The 17543-nt window shown below is 37.3% G+C and overlaps 1 protein-coding gene across 1 annotated transcript in view; it reads left to right on the top strand.

The window, feature by feature from the left end:
* Window positions 1-822: 822 nt before the first annotated feature.
* The window catches only part of glceb (glucuronic acid epimerase b), a 58462-nt gene continuing 41741 nt past the window's right edge, over window positions 823-17543 (top strand). Inside the window, exon 1 of the mRNA XM_061033548.1 lies at window positions 823-1009. The gene's annotated coding sequence lies outside the window, so the exon portion shown is untranslated. The remainder of the gene's footprint in view (window positions 1010-17543) is intronic.

Raw genomic sequence — 17543 nt, 5'->3', positions numbered from 1 at the left:
CCTCTGTTTGTGTTTTTAGTCGATTCATTCAGTCATATGGTAATCCATCAGTGCAGAAAAACAACACACCAACACAAACACTTGCAGATAATCAATTTTACTTTCTGTCTGCTGTGCTGTTTAATCCTAACAGAGCAGAAGAGCAAGGGTAACAATTAAATTAGATCAAAAGGTTTTAGCACATGAACAGACATTTTAATGCAAAAATTTATGTAATTACACAAATAATGTAAAAAGCTCAATGTAATCTTTTACTAAAAGATCTCAAATTTACTGTGATTAGAAAGTCTGTCTTTGCTCCTCCATCTAAATGGAATATTTTTTTAAGAAGATTAATCAGTCATAAATTTCTAAAAGGTGAACTGATTATGTGTATGACTAATAGCCAAAAAAAAGATATGATTATGCTATCGTTATCATTTATTTATCTTTGTTTTTCAAAGGTATTTTTTTTACTGTGTGGTAACTTTTCGAGGTTGTTGTTGTTGTTGTTGTTTTTTTTAACAATGTTTTCTACTTGCAAGAAAGGGTACAGCTTGGAGATGGAAAATTGTTGTTAAGTTAAATAGAGGTGTCATGATATCTTTTTCTATATGCACCTTGTAGTGTTACTCTTTGATTTAATTTCATTTTTATATATGTATATTAACATAAATACTTTATCTCCGTAATAATGCCCAAACGCTCCTCATGAGCTTTCAGGACACACACAGAGCACAACAAACGCTTGCCCCGAGCCGGCTGATTTGATTGGTTCCCCGAGTTCTCGCCCGATCTCGCGATACTGAAGATCCTCCCCCTGTGAGAGGCAGACCCTGAACTGAATTCAGTCGCTGTTGTGGCTGGGAGGCAGCACAATCAGCCTGTCTCTTTGGCGAAACCGCTATCAGCCCGAGGTACAGGACTCTTTCAAACCAACCGACCGACCGACTGAAAATAACTCCCCCCCCACCCCCGACTGTCCCGAACAAACTCCGGCTCTGCGCGACTTTCTGTAATCCTGCTGCAGGTAAGGTTGCTAACGTTACGTGTTGTTGGCTCTCCTCTGTCCAGACACTCATTTGCAGAGCTAGCTGGCATTTTCCACAGTTCAGTTTCACATCAGCAAAAGCAATATTTTAAATCCCAACAGTCTTCATTTCCTCGTCGAGCACATTATAACACTTGTAACACTTCACTAATAAGTCTCAAACTAAACCTTTGTGCTTGTCGTCGGGTGTTAAAGGAAGCAGAGGCTGTGTGTGGGAACTTCAAAGATCACTGTTGACTCTGTCTCCGGAATGTAAAAAAACCCCCCCAGTTAGCTTGTATGCTAACGATACATCTGCTTAGAATAAAGTAGCTTATAGCTGGCTAATTCGTGTGCCTGATAAAAAACAAAGAATAAAAAAAAACCTTTTAAATCATCGTCCTGTTGGAGAGGTTGGGTGGTTTGTGGCTACACGAGGAGAGCCTTGATAGGCGTTTTGTGAATGGACCAGAAAGAAACTTAACTTCTGCCACTGGTTAGCTAACGTCCAGTCCCTCCTGTATTCAGTTTGTTTACAGTAAAGCTTTGCCCTGTCACATACTTTTCATTGTTATTTTATGCCTTTCCTTCTCGGTGCATAGTGAACGGATGGTGCTGTAACGTCAGAGACATTTCCTCCTACCTACCCAAAGCAGCGTCCTGTTATTATAGACCAGAGGTAAAGGAGCACTTATCTTGTACCGTTGTCCACCCCAGTCCTTTACTGTCTCATCCCTTCGTGTCCCTGCATTGTTAGAGCTATTTCAGGATACAGACATTTAATTATGAGCCCATATCTTCCTCAAGATTCAAGATTCAAGATTTGTATTTGTCACATGCTCATACAGATGTGCAGTGAAATGTAAAGACTGTTCCGCAAGGCCATGCAATAAACACTCAAATTACTAATACACATATATACAGTAAAAGAGAACATAATGTAACATTTAAAAAAGAGATATTTGAATATATAGAATATAGAATAATGTGAACAGTGTTAAGTGTCAGTGTGTAAAGTGTCCAGGGTGTCAAAGTGCAATGTGTGGTGTGTGTGCATCATGTAGTCACAGTTCTGTTTATGTTTTTAACTGAGGAGAGTGGAGTTAACAGTCCGGACAGCCTGAGGAAAAGAAGCTCTTCCTGAGTCCTAAATTACCACATAAAAATGATAGTTGACATACAAGATAAAACAAGCATACATTTAGCTTAACAAACGTACACTCACCTCCCTTTTAAATAAAATGTAGGAACTTATCAAATAAGATATAATAGGTGTAAAAAAATAAAAAAGTTGTAGGCGACAGAGCCGTTCAAATCCCTGATCAAAACCCACCCTTTCAAACTGGTTTTGATGGCTAATCTTGCTCTGTGACATTTTATTTTTTTTATTTTTGTCTGAATATAACTCTGTAAAGTAGCATTGAGTGTTTTGAGAAGTGCATAATATGTATTATTATTAATATTGAAAAAATAAAGAAATCAAGGTGCAATATAGAAATAAGAGGTAATTCTCTTTAAATGTGGTTACAATATAATTATCAAACAGAAAATGAAAAAAAAAACAGAACTTAATGAAGGCAGAGTGAAGTGTCTTACACTTATGGGGAAAAAGACGTCTTGTGATATTAAGTGGTGCGCCATGGTTGTGTCAAATCTATTGCTGAAGCTGCTCCTGTGTTCAGACAGAAAGGCTTAAAAGAGATGAGAGGTCAAATTCTTTACTGACATGGCTGTGGCGTTTCACAACCTGGCTATACATCATCATGCACTTAAAAAGAAGGAATCGTATAAAACATTTCCATGGCTTAACATCTGTGCTATAGATACAGGAGGTGCTACATTGTTATTTTGGAGTTTAAATGGGCTGTTTTTAACCATATCCGCAAAAATGTTTGGCTACTGATCACTTTTTTTTTTTTCAACCACTAATTAGCTCAGACCTACTTTGGTGTTTACGATGTAAACAGTCAACATATGTAGCTGAAAATATTTGATGGAGATAAACACAGTACTTGAGAGGGCGCTTGTTTTTTTGTTTTTTTTTCAAAGAACTTGCTGTGCATATCGCTGCTGGTGTGGACCTTTCTGTGTATGTTCTCTGAATTTGTATGCCTCACAAGAGACAATATTAAGGTGTGTCCTTGGTTCCTGTTGTGTTCCCAATGCAACACATGCCAATGCTTACACGTAGTTAGATGAAAGGAGTGAGTAGAGCAGCTTTATATGAATGGTTTAAAGTGGTAAGGTTTCATAGTTTAACGTTCATTTATTTACACTTCTGCACACTAGTGTGGATGTAATATGACAAACTGCACCACAGGCAAGTCTCTTTTTTTTCAGTGGCTGAATATCAAATACCTGAAATGCTTCTCATTTTGCTTAAGAGCTAGCTGAAACATGTTCCAAATACTTCTTAAATTCCACCTCACTTATCAAACGACACTCCTTTCTTTTCCTTTCTTTCCTACAACTAACCCACTTAGATTTGTGTACTGTAACATAGTTTATCTCCACATGTAAGTCTTTGGCAGAGGTCAAGACCAACAACTGCCAAATGGAAAACATTAACCGTTTTGTTAATGCTGTTGAGAAAAGTTTGAATTTCTCAGTGTGGGCGAGGAGCCTTCAACTCAGGCAGATACAATTATCTTTGTTACACAGATTTAGTGAAAGATTGCATAGATAGTTGCCAAATATAGTGAATCACAAAGTAGGCGTGAGCTCTGCAGTCAGATACACACAAAGGCAGCTCCACCCAAAATTATAGAAAAGAAAAAAAACTTGAACAATGCTGAGCTTTTAAGGCAGAGAGCTACAAAAAAAAGCAGATATCTTACCAGAGTGGACTCTAGTTGACACCATATTTGTCAATATGAGCATGTCAATTCAGAAAAAACTGGCGAAGACCTCTAAACAAAGCTTTAATTATTTGGAAAAGTTAGTCTATCTTTAAAAAAAACAATTTGCAGAAGAGAAACCTGCTATATGTATCTGTTAAGTTCAAGAATCTGTTTTGAATCCTAACCTAAATCTTGACCTTTAGAAAAATATCAAAACTCTAGACATTGTTTTTAAAAAGTGTGATTAACAATTTGAAATTTAGAATGGTTCTTTGATTATAATCCAGAATCTGTATTCCTCCAGCTGTAATCCAGAACATCATGGCAGCCATTCCTTCAATTTTGGCAACCAGCATTGATCACTGGCAGCCAGCCTGGCTACAGTATCTAAAAGTTGCCGCCGGGTGCTGTCTGGTTTCATTTGGAGCTCTGAATTTACACGTGAACCAGAAAGGCAGTGGAGTGAAACAGACACAAAGCAGTTATTTCCCCTAGTGAAAAGTGAGGTGGAAGATGCTCACATTTTAGAGCCAGAAGGAAAGAGCAAAATTTGCATGGTGTGAATTAGAAATATCTTGTGTATAATTTAATATGCTCTCGTACACCTAAATATGCTACTACTACCTTTTCCTGCTAGCTGCTATTCATCCAGATGCACTGATTGAGTTTTCCATGTTGATTATGTAAACAGTCAAGATGAGGAGTTTCTGTTTGGGGAGCAAAAATCAAAATCATGTTTATTTTAATTGATATTGGCATCTGGATTATTAAACATGATTACTCATTGATTTTACAACATCTGCATCACATGCATTTGTTGAACTTTAACATTTCTGAACACTTTGAAAAACATGGATTGGAATAAAAAGAAAAATGTAAATATAAAATATTAATATACAATATTTTTGAGGTAGTGTTGATGTTCTCGTGTGGCCAAAATATAACATCAAGCGCTTTGAAACAAACAGCGCAACCCAGCATGCGGCACAAATGATTCTTTAATCTCAGTTGTCTTGATTTCATGATTGTGGGAAGCCAAAATCGTAGTTAAAATTAAAACTCAATTAATTGCCCTGCCCTGCTGTGTGTGTGTGTGTGTGTGTGCGCATGCTTGTTTGTTTCTTTGCAATAATGACAATTTTAACAAGCTTACACTGTATACAGGAACAGAACAGTATGTATCTTGTTTTATTTCTTTGTCTCCTACACACACTGGATCTTCACACTTTGGGCCACACAAATAAAAAATACACCTGTGCACTCAATCTGCAAATATTCACACTTATAGATCAAACACTTTCTGGTTTCTGTATGTATATGTATCTGTATATAAGCATTATTCTGTTTCTTTGTGCAGTCCTGTGTGGATAATTAAACGGTTTGATAAAGTCACACGATTCTGCAATATCACTACACCTCACTTTCCAATGTTTTGTCATTGGGTTCAGCCTTGCACTGTAATTTATTTGATGTGAACATTGTCTTAACGTTATGTGGTCTGGTCTAAGCAGTAAACCTGAAGTAGTAGGGGTTTTTAAAAGTGTCATGTAATCATTGCCATATACTATTGCTTGTTTCCTGGTTTGCATGTTGCGTTGTCAGAATGACTGCTTTAAACTACTTACTGACTAAAGCTGCTTAAAACTAGCTGATCCCTTGCTTTGTACCAGCTGGCTGGTGATAACAAGCACAAAAAAAAAATATGTATATAATCCAGGAAACAGATTAGTGACAATTAATAGAAATAAGAATTAGAAGTTTGTGTGTTCATGCTTTATGGTTTGGTGAGATCACAGCCAGGACAATTGTGCCAACAGAGACTTACAAAGAAAACCATGTTCCACTGAGTGTATATTGGTACTATTTTTGAGTGGTGGCAGATTGCAATAATTCTACAAGAAGTTGGCAGCTTGCTAATGAGACAGTCGGCTAATCAGAACTCAGAAATTACAGAAATGCCAAGGGGAGAAGTGCACTTTATTGCTCTGTAAAATGTTGTATATTATGTAGGCGAGCACTGATTCTTAATTTATGGAAAACAGGAGATTCTGAATCAGACTAAACAACAACCAATTTAGACCGTAATAAAGAGCAGGAGGATCCATAAATCTCAGCACCTGCCAAAGTAATCCTTTACTCACTGGTATTGATCAACAGTTCTTTCCGCCCCTCTTAGATGTATTAAGGCCATTTCCTATTGTGGTGCAAAATAAACCATTTTAGGAGATACTCCCCCAACAGAATACAGCATGAAGGAAGATTAGGTTCATGACGCTACACTGCTCTTCCATACTGTTTTATAGGAGTATTAAAACATTTTCAAACACAGTAAGTCAATTTAGTTTTGCAGAGACCTGTGTAAAGAGTTTTTAAAAGTGCCTCATCCTGTTAAAGGGGTTTGCTTCAGTGCAGATTGCCAATACTGCAGGTATACTAATAGTCTCAGAACTATGAATATTTTACTGTGAATCGTGTCATGGTGTGTTTTTAAATGGCTTAAATTCTGCCTGGCACTGTCTGTGACATTTAACATGTTACCGTCTTATTACCCCACGCAATTTGTGATCTCCAGTAAATATTAAGAGCAGGACCTTATCTAGCACTATCTGCTGAATTTGGCAGAGTGCAGTTTCATGTCGCTGGGCTTTGATTTATTGTCGATGTATGTCCTTCCAAAGCCATTTCATTCTCTTCTCTGATGAGTGCCCTTAATCAGCACATTTCACCATTTCACCACACTACTCAGAAACAGTCAAGTGCCCTTGTGGCTAAAGTTCTCTCTTCTTGGTTCTTACACGCAACCAAGAAGCAAAAAGCTGTCGAATGGTAGAAGTGTTTTGTATTTAACTGCACATCAAAATTTTACTTGTGGCTTTTGTACTGCAGAGTGGGAGCCAAATAGAAAGAAGATATGCGACTTGCAGCATGTCCAGTCCTTTGCTGTAGTAATAAGTAGCTTTAAACCTGAGGGTACTCTTAGCTGTCTTTGATCCACCTGCACTCTGAATGATCCAGTTGACTATAAAAGAATAGCTTCTCTGTTATTACACTTTAATGCCAAGTCTGAACACGACTATCCCAGCCTCATTGCATATTTAAATGCAGACCGTCGTTTAACCGAAGCTTGAATACCTGAAAGATTGGTTGTTGTGTTTGGTTAAAACCTGTGTTTACTGAGCAACACTTGATTTCACTGTATAAGTCTAAATTCAGTTAATAGATATTGCTTCCACATTTTGTTATGCTATTGCCCTGTGGAAACATGCCAGTTGATGTGGTGTCTTTCTTTTTTTCTTGCTGTGCTTGCGGCTTTTTATGATGTGTCATTTTACATCGATCATTGTCAGCTAATTATAAATTATGGAAGATAAAACACATTGAACATAGAAAGCTAATGAAACATTTATTTTCATCTGTGTTTACAAGATCTCTTTTTGGAGCGTGTTTATCATCTTAATTAAGCTTTAAAGGAAAGGTCTGAGTCTTTTCTCACACTCTAGCAGGCTTTCCCATCTGTTTTCTACCAAGAGCCCAAAAAAGGATAATGCTGACTAATCATTAGCAGATTTAAAAAATATTTTTAATCGTCTTTTTTTTTCTGCAGTGTCCTTAGCATACAGTGCACTGTCAATATTGTAATTTATACAATTTTGGTATCTGTGTATGCTTATAACTGTTGCCTCACACTGACTATATGATGGTTTTTATTTCAGTTTTGTAATGATGATTTCAGTATATTGAAAACTTTAGGGAGCAACGGGGTTGGCTGAAATACCAAACCATGAGAGGATATTTTTTTCTACCACCAGTACAGATTTAACATAATAGTTATAAAGGTACTGCAGGTGATGTTGCAAATCAACAAGAAGGACTTCATTTTTGCAATTTTGGATGTACCTTTTTTTATAAACATCAGTTTGATTTGTCAGGTAGTAGCAGTGTTATTAACAATACACATTGCATACAGTTATTGTAGCTTTTATTTAATAGAATTTCCATAATATGTGCTCTAGAGACTCTCTATCCTTATATGCATTTCATGTTATTTGTATTATCAAACTACTGACTTGTGTCATTTTGCCCATACCTCCTTGCAAAAGAGAGATGATCAGATGTGGGTTGTTAGTGACTAAGCTGGCAGATGGCATTTCTACTGTTGATGCTCCTTTTCTTGCAGAAGTTGACCAGAAAATCCTCTTTAAATTAGCCGTTTATTTCTGCTCCTCACATCCCACCATCCTCAAAGCTGCTGTCTTGTTGGTCCTCTGAGACCCTTTATTGCCATGATTCACTTGTGCTCTTGAACAGCCTGCTGAGTGGATGGTGGATATCATAAAACAGGCCAGTTTTATATCCACTTTACACAAAAGACCCGTGTTTAGATGTTTTCTTTTTTTCTCAGCAGGGATCTGACCCTTCTCTGACATCCTTAGTCCTCCAGGGTATAGGCGGAAGTGCAGGGACTTTCCCATATTTTTTATGGGAGGGGTATGACGCGGAACATTAAATTAAGATTTTAATCTTTTATATTCTCAAAAACCCTCATCTTAAAGTTTAGCTCTGCTACAAAGAAAAACATATTATTGGGAATTAGTAAAGATTTATGGGAACGAGCATGACCCAAATAACCAGAATTCCCCAGTAAGATTAGATAATAAGTCAAATGCTAGTGGTGCTACTCTTCAAGTGTTCATATTATCATTATAAACACTCACCACTGCTTATAGCGAGTGCCTGCTTTATTCTCTCTCACTGGGCACCAAAGTACTCCAAACATGGACCTGCTGGGTGCAAACTTTCCCCCGTCACATTATTGCTTCAATTGACACAAAATTGCTGTATTGACTGTACTCCACCACATATAGCCTCAGCAGTCATACAAATCAATGTCTTAATGTATCCAAGAACAAATTGAGCACAAACACAACTGAAGTGAAAAAGAAAAGGATGCTGTCAAGTTCAGTGGCCTTTCAACAGAACACCACCCATTACAGAGAGCTGCTGTAGATGTTGTGGAAGTTGCTAACCTCAAGCTGTTACACCGATCTCCCTTCAGATAGCTTAAATGTCATTGATGTCTTTCCTGCAACATGCTAGGATGTCATGCTGAGATTTTCTTTCCTTAATGGTGTTGGAAGATAGTTTGTCACCGTGCTTAATAGTGGTCTAACCAACAAAATACAGAACGTTTGTTTCATGTCACATAACAGATTATTTCATGCTTTTCAAAGCAAGATGAAGACAGAAGTTCCAATAACGGGAAAGTTATGCTGAAGATAACTTTAATAGAGTTCTTTTGAAATCTAACTAGACCCAACAACAGATCAAGAACATTCACTACATTTTATCTTATTCAGTAACATGTTAACATTGCTTTCATTTCTGACATTAGTACATCCTTCTTCTTTTTTCTACCCTACAGATGTTCTGACTGCATTACTGCATAAAGATGCTTGGACTGAAACATGAGTTTGTGTCTGCCATCAGTTTCATAATTCACTTTTGAAAGTTACACCCTCGTTCATTTAATATTTTGCGACCTTTAGCCCCACTTGCCTGACCAGTTTGTAAAAGTTATAAATCTAGTACTTCTCTCAAACTACCATCAATGAAGAAACAAAATGATTGAAATAGTATTTGGTTGTGTTGTGCTTACTAAAATTCAATTGAATACAATTGTTTTTTTTTTTCAATTAAAACACAGACATTTAGCATGACTTGTTCTTGTAGTACCCTCACTGTTTGTATGTAATGTCATGTTCATCCAGTTCTACCAAGATGCACTCAACAGCATTGTTAGCCATCTTTTTTGTTTACTTAAAACCCTAAACGATGCTTAAACCAGACCAGAATGACATTAAAAAAGTTGTGATTGGCTCTCCCTGAAAAGGAATGAATGGAAATCTGTCTGAATGGGGGGCAGCCTAGACACAACCTCCAAAGTAAATAGAATGAGCACATTTCTCAGTTTTACATAGATATTTATTAAATTATATTTTCAATGAAAATCATTTGACGTTTAGTATTTTGAAAGTTGCATCCAATTCATAATTCTCTGAATTTCCAAACACGACAAGCATGATTGTGGCTGCTTTTGTTAACATTTACTCAGCTCTTCTTAGCCAACATTCTGTGCAGATTTTTGGCAGGGGATTGAGAGGGGGTGGGATGAGTCGAGGCTCTCTGTGGGACACGGCTGTTCTAAAGCCTTGCCCTTTGACCCTCGCAGTACAGCCAACCTCAAAGGCAACACGCAGACAGCTTGTGTCTGCATACTTTGGAGCCATAACCCTACCCCAGGCACCTTCCTCTCTACCCCTCCTCCTCCCCTTAATAGCAACCCACCCAGTTACACAAAAGAAAGTTGCGCCTGTTGCCCTCAGGCCTGCATACAACAGATTGGGACCTATGCTCCTAGCTTGTTATTCACCAAGCTTTTTAGCTTTCAGTGAATAAGTCTTCAGAAGTACTGTAAATGTCCAAAGCTGATTTTTTTTTACAGTGCATGTAGACAGGATTAAGGCTTTCCAAGGACTTCACTAACACTCTTCGGGGATTGGGATGCTTCGGTTGGCTGGCTCACGAGTTCTTGTGCCTTTGCCTTCTGTCCTATCTGCCACATTGTCAGTAGACAAAATTAATTCCCATGCCCCTTTATACCACTCATTTAAGTCATTCATTTACTGCTTTTCTTCTCTGCCACAATTGTCTCGTGCGACAGTCGGACTTCTAAGTGTCCTTTCAATGGTAGTGAATAGAGATGCTTCAGTGTTGTCTCTCTGCATGTGATTTGTGCAACCAAAGTTAATAACGTCCCTTGTGTTGTGTTGACAGGCTGAAAGCTCCTCACTTCATTTTTACTCACTACAGACTTCCCCTGTCATTCACTCGTTCAAACAATTGTGATCCGTAGTGGAAGAGAGGTTTAAAAAAAACTTGGCACAGACTAAACAAACAGCATATTTGTCTCCCATGTCCTTGTTTTTTTGTGTCTGTGCCAGTGGAGCGTGTACATTGACTTTCATTGTTTGTATTCCAGTGATTTGTATTCATTCTGCTTTTAAAGGAAAATCTTGTTTTTTGGGGTTATATTCTCAATATTGTAGCCATTCTGAGTTATTTGGATCAAGCTAACACTGCACTCAACACCACTGCTGCTGTGCAGATTCTTTTATTTGTAAGTTTACTTCAAACACTCAGATCTTTGTCCACAAAAAGAAAACACCAAGTAGCAACTGGATTAGTTTTTTGAGGATCTACTTCAATGGAAACTTAATGATAATAATAATGATAAATTGTATTTATAATGGATTTAACATTTGAAGGAAATCTCAAAGTGCTACAGAGTTAACTTACCAACCCCTTCCATCCTGCATGAGCTATAGTTTGAATGGTCAAAATTATAATAACAGACAGGTTTAAAAAAATCTAGGATATTTTTTCCATTTATTGTGATAAATTCAGACTTTCAGATGTCATATATCAAATATAAATAGAGCGATAACGAAACACTCATGATTAATTGCTCAGGCCTACTGTTAATTGATTATGCAATGGGATTGCATTGGATGCAATGGGACACTCCACAAGTGGAAGTGTACCTTGTATTATTCTATTATTGTATTTTTTCTCCCTGTATTTAACTGATGTAAATATGTTTGATTTTTAACTTCTTGTTATTTTTTATAATTATATTCCTGTTTCCTGTTTTCTTGAGCTGTTGTAACGCAAGAATTTCCCCCATGGGGGATCAATAAAGTTTATCTTTATCTTTATTGGTGCATTAACGGGCATACTCTGATGTACACGTCTCCTCATGTGAGTCACTATCCAAAGCCTATCCAAGAACAACTGTTTATTCCCAGAGTACTCTATGGTGTCAATTCGCTAATTTGGACCAGAGCAGTGCAGATAAAACCTGTAACTTCTGTAAAGGTAAAAATAAGAACATAATTGTTGTAGTCTCTAAACACAAAGCTACAAAATGACTGAACACTTGCACTTTTGAGCAGTTGACTGTTGAAGTTGAAGAGGGTCCAAGTGATGCTTGGACATTTGCTTGCAAGACTGACTTATAAAGGGATGTTTCTTTGTACTTCTCTGTCAATGCAGCAAAGTATTTTAACACACGAATAGTTTAAGCCTCTAAATGATTTTGTTCTCATGAAGGAGTTATTTTCCATCCAGTTAGCTTATTGAAAAGATCAGTTAATGTAGTGAAATGTCTCGGGGCTGCCATTTTTCATCACCCTCTCAAGAGCTATCCATTCTTACTACCAAATGTGGATAAAGGATGTCTTAGTTAATTGTTTTAATAGCCATCTTTAAAATTCAACCTAAATATGGCAAAACTGGGAGAGTCTGAAGCTCTCGTATACTCTGAACAAGATTAGTTGTATGCGACCTTCCTTTCCTGAGCCTCAATGACATTCACACTTGATTAGGCTTGCAAATTAAGTTTTCCTTCTTTTGAGGTAGGAGGCATGACCTTGGCCCCAGAGACCTGTTAAGTGTTTATTAGATTGGCTGGACATATTATGCAAAAAGAATGTCCAAGCCATGTTGTAGCTGCAGCCCTTCTTCATGGCTCTCTTGTATGTCATGTCTTGGTAGCATCCAATATTTGAGATTGAAAAACAAAGAAAGTAGGGTAACAGAGTAAAGCTACCAAATCATTCAGCCAAATAAATTAATATGTTTGATTATAATAACTGAGCTTCTATGCAGATTGCATCCCCTGTGTCCATTTTTGGTAGGGAACTTATAGTACTATGCGTACTATGCAGTTTAAAAAATGTACACATAGTGACGATTCAAATCGGTTAGATAAAAACTAGGGCTGGGCACGTTAACGCGTTATTTCTGCGTTAACTCATTAATTAATTATCACCGACAATTATTTTATCTCGCATTAACGCAGTTTTTATTATTTATTTTCTTATCGTAAAAGTCTGTTGCTCACTGGCTTTTATTTTATAAAATTCCATCGTGAGCGAGCCTAGTATGTTGCTTACTGCTGCGCATGACTGCTGCGGTGCTCACAGGAAAGAGGAAACAGTGTTGCCAACTTGGCGACTTTCTCGCTAAATCTGGCGACTTTCCAAACCCCCTTGGCGACTTTTTTTGTCAACAGCTACTAGCGACAAATCTAGCGACTTTTTCTGGTGTTATTGGAGACTTTTTTGGTGTAAGAAACTGACGTGAAAGCACGTATTGCTCTGCAGTTACTGTCCCCAACGAGCAGCGGGTGCTGCCGTGAGCCCCTCCCCCTTCCAAAAGCACTCACAGGCTGTCAGTGTAGCCTCGTGCAGCAGACCCAGCTGCAGTCAGAGAGCAGAGAGGAGACCCACACCCTCTGCGTCCAGACTGCAACGAATGCAATAAGCTTTAGTTTTGTATTTATTTGCTTTGATTACATTGTTTAAGTTCAGAAGTACATTTACAATAAAAGTGCGCTATACACTACTTTTGAATTCATTATTGGATTTTGCATATAACAATGCGATTAATCGTAATTAATCACAGGAACTCATGCGATTAACGCGATTAAAACTTTTAATCGTTGCCCAGCCCTAATAAAAATGAATCCTGATTCCCTCTTTTAAATAGCACAGTATGCTGTCTACCTTGTACTTCTCTTGTGCTAGATCACATACATCTTGCACATCTGTACCTGAATAGAGGCGTACAGGCATGGCTGCAGCAGCTGAAGTCTTTGATATTTCTCGGCCAGTGTTTCCCCACACATAGATGATACCTGGGCAAGTAAATGAGCCTTTTTTGATCCATAAAACTATAGACAGCCCTTTTCCCTCTCTCTTTGTTGCTAGTAGTGTCTCCACACATGTTGTTCAGGTAACACAGATAAAAAGTAATTGAGAATTTAGGAGCTTATGTCTCTTCAGGTGCTGGATGACTTTGCCAAACCTCAATGCCTTCATGGTTATATATTGCAGACAAGGTTTAACTATTCCGCCTTGTACTGGGTGTAAGAATTTTGCTCTAATCTGTCTATTTCTCAGCAGGCATTATGACTGGGAAGCTGGAAAAGCAGAGGTGTTACTAATAACATTAATTATGACTCTTGAATTCGAGTGTTCCAGTAAGTAATGAAAGTGTGACAGTATGTACAGTACCAAAGCTTCTTCAACCGAAGCAGCTGTTTTTCACTATTTAATGCTTGCTGTTGAATATTTTACACTGTTGTTGTGTCATCAAAAGGACACAGCACAATTCTAATGTGCAAAGTTTTGCATGAGAAGGCCCTGTTCATAATAAGATGGATGTATATGAAAAATAGAAGAGCTGTGTGGCCTCTTAACATCTGCATCTTGTCTGGCTAATTATGGTGTTGAGCGGAAATCAGAGTTGCCTGGGTTACTTCTTTCCAGAAATCCTGAAGGGCTTCCCAAACTATTTGATTCCTGCATTTAAAGGCTTATTTTTTAAAGCTTTTTGAAATTATTTCCTTGATTTGAAGTATTTTTTTTTTTCAACATGTGTTATCTGTTTTAATCATATTAATTATTTACCACTGAAAAGCTAATCAGCAGGGTTTTTCTTTTGCTAATACGTTTGCTAATTTACTGTCAATTGTTCTTTTCTCATCGGGACATATTTTTTTCATTTCCAGAACCCTCTCAGCTAACAAGCATCTGCTCACACTGGCAGGTCAAAGAGATCATAGTTGGAGCTAACTAGTTGAATATACAGACAACTCATTTGAAAATATTACCACAAAATTAAAATATCATTTACAGCACTACAGGAAGCCCGATGGCTCCCCATTATGATGCAGTTTCTTCACAGCAAGCAGGCCAAATCTTCTGTTTTTTCTGTGTGGAGTTTTATTCTTTGCCCTATGAGTTGGTCTCCTCTTAGTGGGGGAAACTGGCAACTCTTTATTGCCCATAGATGCACCTCACAAGAATCAAACATCCAAAGGCTTATTGAAGTGTTATTGTCCTAGTGAGTCTCAGAAGAGTCTGAGATGAATTCTGTAAATCACTGCTGGCCATGTGTGTGTTGGAGACCAGGACAGTATGAGAGTAGATGCAAATATTCTTTTGTTATTAAAGTTTTGAGCAGGTTTTAGTTGATCAAAGACAAACAAAGAGATTGGCCTCAAAAGAGAGAATGTTTGAGTTTCTGCTATGAGAAATCTTGTATGCCTATTAATATACATTTTTAGAATCTATGTGACTTTAAAATCAGTTTTCTTTCGTTTATTAGGAATAGGCATTTATGATGCAGACCATATTCAGTCGTCTGTAATGTAATATGTAAACCAACCAAGTTTATATCAGGTGACATATCACAGATCATTGTCTCACATATCGACTATATGAGAAGGTTTTTTTTTTGTCACGTTTCATGTCTCCTGTTTTTTTTTTTTTTTTGCTTTACATTTTCTACATCCACCTTCTCATTATGGATGCTGCTGAAGTCTATAAGCCCCGGGAATGCTGACTGCAGAAAAGAGAGTGAATGTGCAGTCTCTGTAGATCTCAACATATGAAGAAGTGCAGCTGAATAAATGTGCTTTTTTGTACCATCAAAGGGAAGACACATCTCTTCTCCTCTGCTTCTCCATACTATACCGTATACTGGTCCTCATGCCTCAGAAGTACATTTGCTATTCAGCTCAGCTCTGACAGCAGCCCTGTTTGCAATGACAAATTTGATGGACGATAGCTTCCTCAATGTCATATCTTCAACCAGCTCTATCCATCCATGGAAAGCAACCCTGTTACAGAGGGAAGAGCTTTGTTTTTTCTGGGAAGATATAATGGAAAGATATTTTACGTGTACATGGGTTGTCATAGATCTAGGTACTAAGACGGGACAATTAATGGAGTTTCAATTGCAATTACAATTTTGTATTCCCACAGTCATGAAAACAAGATAATACGATTTTGGGGCCTCATCAAGAGTATCAACCATACCTAAAAAAAACAGTTTATTTTTCATTGTTATATATTATTATTTCGAAATATTTGCATTTTTTTCACTCATCTATTTTCATGTTTGTGTTCAGAATAATGTTAAAATGTTAAGAGTTTTTAAGTAGGATAAATGCATGCGATCCAGATGTTGTAAAAACAATGAGTAGTCATGTTTATTATTCAGGATCTCAATATCAAAATCGTGATTATAATTTTTTTTGCCATAATGGAGCAGCCCTAGGTAAGCACGGTTTCAGTTAATCTATTTCAAGCTGTGTTTTGTTGTCTAGTTAATGGATCTTTGACTCATGTTAATTTTGCATCATTGCCTGAACCAGGAAGAGTTGTCTGTCTTTAGGTATAGGGAATAAAGCAATTTAAAATGTTCAGTCTGTAGTTAAGGCAAGCATTCAGTACAATTTTGTATATCATGATGGAGTAGTTCTTCAATCAGTGGTTTAAACTCTAATCTGACAGTAAATTGAGAGTTATGCAACATCCTTCTTATGAATGAAAACTAACAGGTATTGAATTGAGCAGAAACTTGGCTGAATAGGGATATTTTTTTCAGACTGTGTAATGTATTTATTGTGAATGGTAATATAACGATACAATCATGACTAATTGTGCAGGCTAGTTTTATTACTGAGGTCACATCTTATATGTCTCAACACAAACACTAAATAGACCTCAGCACTTAAATGTTGAAATGGAAAATTGTAAGGGATTGCATGAGATTGCACAAGGGAAGTAAATATTAGGAACTTATTTTGGTCATAACCTGGGATTTGTTATTCTGTCTGTCTTCTAAGATAAAAAAAAAACCAATCAGCAAACAATGTTTATTTTCTTTGACTAGCTCTTAAGAGCCAAACTTGATATTAAGATGTAAACAAACCTATTCCATTTGTCCATCAGCCAAGAGGATGGAGAAAAGAGCTAACCCTAAACCACAAGCTCCACACACTTTGGGCCAGATATATACATTTACAAGATGCATTAGCGCAAATAAAAAAAACATTTTTTTTACCCTCTCTTCCCACAACAACTATCATATTTATAAAACAGGCCACAGGCAGGTGAAATGATGAAGTGGAAATATTCATGTTTTATTCATGATCTCAAGTGTGTTTGGATATGAGAACCGTAAACTAAATCACTGATTTCCTCTAGAGTTTTACTGAGATGTCAATGTGCTTAAGGGTGCATGTGAAAATGTTATAATGATGTGCAGTCATACAGGTGCTATAAAAAGCCACGGTAACATAAGACAGCTGCTCTGGCATTATTATCATAACCTCGCCAATGCAAACCAATTAGAGTAATTGCATTGCCTGCTCTGCCAATCAAATAAGAGATTGATGGATCAGGTGGACATATGGATTGAAAACATGTAATTAAGATCATATCATGGAAATCTGTATCCCACATGTCTGACAGATTCAGAATGGATTAGTGTTTTCGGACCGCAGGAACTTTTTCATAGTTCTATGAACTGTTGGAACCTTCCCTCCTTTTTTTTAAATTGTTTCTGCACCGCAGGAACTATGAACTATTGTAGTTCCTATAACCCCGTTTAGAGGAACCTTTTTAGCTCCTGCTTCGTGGTAGGTACTCTCTCATCACAAGAGGGACTTTGAGTGACGTACATGCACGGGATTCCATACGTTAGTGTACGTTGATTGGTCGAACACAAGAGCCAATCCAGTACCACCAACCGCCATTTTTTAAGTCCCACAGTAAACGTTA

The sequence above is a fragment of the Labrus mixtus genome, chromosome 1, assembly GCF_963584025.1.
Source record: "Labrus mixtus chromosome 1, fLabMix1.1, whole genome shotgun sequence".
Taxonomy (NCBI): Eukaryota; Metazoa; Chordata; class Actinopteri; order Labriformes; family Labridae; genus Labrus; species Labrus mixtus.
Note: the sequence above shows the minus strand (reverse complement) of the source record. Positions and strands in the feature narration are given on the sequence as shown.